Here is a 5,000-nt window from a genome sequence, read left to right as displayed (position 1 = left end):
TGTTGACCTGCCTAAGGCTTGTAATATTTAGGGTAAAAACCCCCTTTGGTCATGAATGACCATAGGATTGCACCTAGAGGGGTACCTTCTGTGGCACATGTCCAGGCAATTTTGTTTGTGGAAGACCAGCAGTTGCCCATGCATACCAACCTCCCCTCTCCATGCCAACAATGTTACCCAAGGGAAGGGCAAAGTCCGGTACAGCTTGGCACAAGTGATGTCACAACTCATTTCTACAGCTGAGTGAACTGGAGCATCATCATCATCATCATCATCGTTTAACATCCGCTTTCCATGCTAGCATGGGTTGGACGGTTCAACTGGGGTCTGGGGAGCCCGAAGGCTGCACCAGGCCAGTCAGATCTGGCAGTGTTTCTACAGCTGGATGCCCTTCCTAACGCCAACCACTCCGAGAGTGTAGTGGGTGATTTTATGTGCCACCGACACAGGTGCCAGACGAGGCTGGCGAACGGCCACGCTCGGATGGTGTTTTTTATGTGCCACCAACACAGGTGCCAGACGAGGTTGGCGGACGGCCACGCTCGGATGGTGTTTTTTATGTGCCACCGACACAGGTGCCAGACGAGGCTGGCGAACGGCCACGATCGGATGGTGTTTGTTACGTGCCCACAGCACGGAGACCAGTCGATGCGGTACTGGCTACGGCCTCTTTCGGATGGTTTTCTTATGTGCCACTGGCACTGGTACCACAAAGATACAAATTCCATTGATGTTCATCTATTTTGATTTGGATTGATTTTCACTTACGTGAAATAAAGTGCAACAACATATGTAAAGTAACATTTTTGTTTTTGGTGTTGAATGTGTATCATTTCATACAGAAAAGAAAGTAATATTTTGAATGTAGTATAGCTGTGAAAACAGCAGCAAGATTAGGCATTTTATCCTTACATCATCATCATCATCATCATTTAACGTCCGCGTTCCATGCTAGCATGGGTTGGACGATTTGACTGAGGACTGGCGAACCAGATGACTGCACCAGGCTCCAATCTGATCTGGCAGAGTTTCTACAGCTGGATGCCCTTCTTAATGCCAACCACTCCGGGAGTGTAGTGGGTGCTTTTACGTGCCACCAGCATGAGGGCTAGTCTGGCGGTACTGGCAACGCCATGCTCAAATGGTGTTTTTTACATGCCACCTGCACAGGAGTCAGTCCAGCGATACTGGCAACGACCTCGCTTGAATGCTTTGTTCATGTGTCAGTAAGGCAACACTGGTAATGATCACACTCAAATGGTGCTTTTTACATGCCACCAGTATGGAAGCCAGACAGCTGCTCTAGCAATGATCCCGCTCGGACATGACAGGGAAAAAAAAAAGCTATGTATTTAGCGTTTAATTTGCTGGACATATTTGCTAGTGAGTAGTTTAGCTTAACTGGTAGACTACTCAGCCAGTATCTGGAGGTGTGGGTTCAAGTCTTGTGGCTATGCAATCTTTCTGCTGTTTTCACAGCTATGTTGCTCTCAAAATATTACTTTCTTGCCTGTTTGAAATAAAGTGCCTTGCTAAAGAACAACACACAGCCCAGTCTGGGAATCGAACTCACTACCTCATGATTGTGAGCCTGATGCTCTAACCACTAAGCCATGTGCTTTCAGCTACAATATTTAAACCAGGAACCATGTGGTTGGGAAGCGATCTTCTTACCACACAGCCATGCCTGCAACTATAAAAAACAGATAACATAAAAAAAGCTTGAACAAAAGACAAAAAAAAATATAAATTTTTAAATTTCAAAAATTTACTTACCAGAGAAAGAAACAACATCAGATCATAAGAAATATACTGGCATATAATATATAAAGTCCTTCTCTTGGACACGGCATGGAATTTATAATAGACATCATGGATACGATGGAATTAGAGTTCCAAATTCCATTCTAATGACTTCTTAGTTTTTAGGTTTCTTTTGTGTATGACATTAAAAAAAAAAGAGTTATAAATTTATCCGGTTGTTCTTTGCTAACAGAAAGGTAGACACATTTGGTCTGCAGATATGTCACAATGGAGCACGCCACGCCACGATGGAAAAACAGCTATCGTCTCATAAATAAAAGTTGGCATTGTTTTTTATCTGTGGAAGAAAGAAACAAGAAAAAAATAGAGATATGAGAATATGAAAACAAAAATAAAGAGGATAAAAAACAACAACAAAAAGAAAGAACTCAATACATGAATTTTGGTCTATTCTTCATTCAAACATTATTCGCTCATTCAGTAAGATAAAAGTTGGAACTGAATGTATTTTTGTTGCCAACATCATCACCATCACCATCACCATCACCATCACTACCACCTTCATTGTCCTCGTTAACATAATTACCACAACCACTACTGTTGTCGTCATTGATGTCATCATCATTATCATTATTGTCGTCGTTGTCATCCTCATCATCATCTTAGTCATCATCTTCATCATTTTAGTCATCATCATCATCATCATTGTTGCCATTGTCATTATTATCATCGTCATCATCAACACCACCACCACCACTACCCTTCTTCTCCTCCTCATCATCATCTGCATTTTAAGTCCATTTTTTCCATGCTGGCATGGGTTGGATGGTTCGATCGGATGCAACAGGTCAAAGAACCAACTCTTACTCCAATGTCTTTAGTTTTGGCACTGTTTCTATGGTTAGATGCCTTTCCTAATACCAACCACTTTACAGGGTGCCCTCAGTGCATTTTTCATGGCACCAGCACTATAAAGGATACCTTGCTATTAGCAATGTATATTGTGTGTGTGTGTGTGTGTGTGTGTGTGTGTGTGTGTCTCCTTGTCTTGACAGTTTTAAACATGCATCAATGTCATACGAATATGTCATTCATTTCCTGTCTTCCATGAAAACATGTCCCTCTCCAGTTAAGCAAATATTTCCTTGCTTGCAAAACAGTTGAGTGTTGATGACTGGAAGAGTGCCCTGCTGTAAAAGATTTTGTTTGATTTGATTTATGTGAGGATGGAAAAATAAATGTTAAAATGATGATGACAAAGATGCATACACACACACACACGTGTGCATGCACACATGTACACACACACACGTCTATTATATATCATTTGTTTTCTCTTTATGTCTCATATTCCATGCTCACATAGCATAGATGGCAGAAAAATGAGGCAATATTTCTATGATTGGATGCTCTTCTTGTCACTAACCATCACCTATTTTCCAAGTAAAGGGGTCTTTTTAATTCCAGAGAAATTTGAAAGTACAGAGCTGGTGGATGATTTGTTGACAAGAAATGTCAACAAACCAACACCTGTTGTAGACGAAACACAAGCAGTGATGTTACTGTCTGCAAGCCATAACTTTACATAAATGATATTCATCAATGGACTATTAGGCCTACCAACTTCTGAGACAGGGAAATCCGCCCATCCATCCATCCATCCATTCCACTCTGGGTAGATTCCTCAGGCACTTCCTTTATTGGGTCCAGTCAGAAGCGACCATCATTACTCTTTCTGGCTGGATTGCCAACCATGACCAACTGAAACTACAGATATTATCCACCCATTTCATTCATCATCTATCCCTAATTCTCCTGCGAGTTGGCTTGAAGTATATGTCATTTGATTCTTTCCTTTGACATTCTGATCACATGTCCAAAATGGTGGAGAATTAGAATTAAAATTAGAATTAAATTTCATATTTTCCTAATTAAATCTTTGATTCTTCTGGGAATAATTTATCCCCAATTTCTATATTATATTATATATACGTGCCGGTAGCACGTAAAAGCACCATCCGTTTGTGTCTGTTGCCAGCCTCGCCTGGCCCCCGTGGCGGTGGCACGTAAAAACACCATCCGTCCATGCCGTTTGCCAGCTCTGTCTGGCACCTGTGCAGGTGGCACGTAAAAAGCACCCACTACACTCACGGAGTGGTTGGCGTTAGGAAGGGCATCCAGCCGTAGAAACACTGCCAAATCTGATTGGGCCTGATGAAGCCTTCCGGCTTCACAGACCCCAGTTAAACCGTCCAACCCATGCTAGCATGGAAAGCGGACGCTAAATGATGATGATGATGATTCTTGTTTATGAAGCATGAACAATAGTTTCATTTGAGAAAAACATCTTTCTTTTTACATCAACATCAAATTAAAGAGATACAAACACAATATGTACATGGATACATAAAAGTGTGTGTGTGTGTGTATGTGTGTGTATGTATGTATGAGGGTGTGCATGCATGTGTGTAGTGGTGTCCTTCCAAGCTGTCTCCGAATATCATTAAAATCCTGTTTCCCTACATGTTTCCCTTACAAAATCTGCTCATTTACATTTAGAAAGTTAAAACAACTAACAAACATGGTTTGGTCATATTTGCTGCCAGCCATTTTGGCAGTCTTGAATGAAGCATCATGACTTGTACTATCCCAGAAAAGTGTTGGAACGGAGACGTCATATGTGAGACAATCAATAGATGACCAACGACCAGCAACCAACCTTTATAACATCTGCTTATGAACAGACGTAAACTAATCACAGCAACAAGTAGGAGCCACCAGGGGTTGTTTGTCAAGGAAATCACCAACAGTTGTTCATTGACATCGTAAGATAAAGAAGAGTAAGCACTGGCTATTCATCATCATCATCATCATCATCAACACCATCGTTGCCATCCTCCTCCTCCTTATTATCATCATCATTATCCACACCTTCATAGTCATCATCATTGTCCTCCGCCTCCTCCTTATCATCATCATCTTCCACACCACCACCACCACCACCACTGCAGCCTCCGCCATCATCATCATCATCATTATCATTATCATCACCACCACCGCCGCCACCACTTAGAGAGTTACCGTCTGAGGCACAAATCCAGGCAAGATTGTTTATAGAAGATTGGCAGTCGCCCATGCATACCAGCCTTCCCTCTCCATGCCACTGATGTTATCCAAGGGAAAGACGAAGGTCGATACAGCTTGACACCAGTGACATCACAACACATTTCTACAGC

At 41.9% G+C, this 5,000-nt stretch overlaps 1 long non-coding RNA gene across 1 annotated transcript in view; it reads right to left on the bottom strand.

Moving 5' to 3' along the window:
- The window catches only part of LOC115219653, a 171,191-nt gene that overhangs the window by 76,831 nt on the left and 89,360 nt on the right, over positions 1-5,000 (bottom strand). Inside the window, exon 2 of the long non-coding RNA XR_003882355.2 lies at positions 1,777-2,101. This is a non-coding gene — a long non-coding RNA (uncharacterized LOC115219653). The remainder of the gene's footprint in view (positions 1-1,776; positions 2,102-5,000) is intronic.

Source organism: Octopus sinensis, linkage group LG15 (assembly GCF_006345805.1).
Source record: "Octopus sinensis linkage group LG15, ASM634580v1, whole genome shotgun sequence".
Classification (NCBI taxonomy): Eukaryota; Metazoa; Mollusca; class Cephalopoda; order Octopoda; family Octopodidae; genus Octopus; species Octopus sinensis.
The sequence above is the reverse complement of the archived record's forward strand: the minus strand, read 5'-3'. Positions and strand labels throughout refer to the sequence as shown.